The 1,681-nt window shown below is 38.2% G+C and overlaps 1 pseudogene; it reads right to left on the reverse strand.

Annotated features, from left to right (window-relative positions):
- Window positions 1-238: 238 nt before the first annotated feature.
- On the reverse strand, window positions 239-1,147 carry LOC148123805 (uncharacterized; annotated as a pseudogene).
- Window positions 1,148-1,681: the final 534 nt, after the last annotated feature.

Raw genomic sequence — 1,681 nt, forward strand, 5'->3', positions numbered from 1 at the left:
GATATGCAGTGCAGATTCCAGACTGATGAGCTGTATTCGAGTATTGGTCTGAGAAAAGTTTTGTATGCTCTAATTAGCAATTCAATATTTCCAGAGGGGAAGCTTCATAAGATTAGATTTGCAACTCTTAATGCCTTTTTGGCAATGCTGTTACAGTGAGCTCTGGTGCTTAGGTCATTTGATATGAGAACCCCAAGTTCCTTGATAGAGTGAGGATTATCAACGAGTAGGTCATTACAGTTAATTGTGGTATGACTAGGAAATGTGGGGCATGAACCATTGCTGTTTACAAAGACTGAACTGAAGAATGTGTTGAAGAGATTGGTCTTAACAGCCTCATCATTGCAGTCTTTCCCATTTGGTCCTTTTAGGGATGGGATGGTTCTTGAGATTTTAAGTTTGGTGTTAACATAATTGCAGAAGGTGTGAGTGGATTTTGTACGTAGGAGGTTTTCCTCTTCCTTGCAGTGGTAATTTGTGCATTCTGCCTTTATCTGTCGGTATAGGGTGTTGTATTGATTTTTAAAGTTTGCTACATAGCTAGTTTTGTTTTTATGCCATTGCAATCTTTATTGAAGTTTCCTTATTTTTATGGGTAATTTGTTTTTGTTTTTTTGTTTTGGGGGGTTACTAATGGTTCATATAGTTTAATGACTTTTTCAAATTCAAACAAGAATAATGGTCTTCTGTAATATTACAGCTAGAGAACAGAATGTGCCAATCAAGAGAGGATAGGTGAGTATCTATGAGATCATAGTTGGCTTTTTTGAAGTTGTATTTTGGGGATCCATCATTATGATCTTCTTTGTGAGGATGCAAATTGAGACAAAAGTTGATCATACTGTGGTCACTGTTTGAAAAGGGTTCTTGTATTTGTAGGCCAAATATTGAGTTTGAGCTGTTGCAGAAGATAAGGTCGAGGCAGTTATTGAGTCTAATGTTGTTAGTTACTAATTGATCCAGTCCCAGTGTAGTAACAGCATTGTACAGGGCTGCATATATGGGTTTGGATGTACATTCAGTTAGGGTCCAATTTATAAGAGGTAGATCGAAGTCACCAAGGAAAATTAGAGGGTGAGGGCAAGAAGTAGCCCATGTTAATAGTGAAGTTAGCTTGTCTGCATGAGCTATGTCATAATCCAGGTCTCTGCAGCATAGTGGGAAGCAGATTGTGGCATTTTAAGGACACTTCACAGACGATGGTCTCTGGAAGAGTAAGTTCCTGTGTAATTTGAATCTTTTTTAGATTTAGGGATTTTTTGTAGAATATAGCAACTCCACCTTCTCTATGCATTTCACAATCTGACCGATACATGTGATATTCACTGACTGTGGTAATGGAGTCTGGAAAAGAGGCATTTAACCATGTCTCACAGGCAAATATAATGTCGAATGTGGTCGTGCCTAATAAGATGAGGAATTCATGCATTTTGTTTGCAAGGCTTCTTGCATTGAGTAGTTTGTATTTTAGATATGTAGTAGTGGGTCTGGAGGAATTAAGGGGTGTGCATGCCGAATGTTGGATTTTGGGTGATGGTTAATGGGATGTAAGTTGAAGGTCTTGCTTTTGATACATTCTTTTTGGTAGTCAATTTATAGGTTAGTATTTCCTTGTTCATGGAGTCTTTTGAGCTCAGAGCGCAGGTCACGGGATAATACACATTGCTGTAAGGTTAGGTCA

This window comes from Pseudonaja textilis, unplaced genomic scaffold (assembly GCF_049901715.1).
Source record: "Pseudonaja textilis isolate UNSWEBS1 unplaced genomic scaffold, rPseTex1.2 PTEXCTG347, whole genome shotgun sequence".
NCBI lineage: Eukaryota > Metazoa > Chordata > Lepidosauria > Squamata > Elapidae > Pseudonaja > Pseudonaja textilis.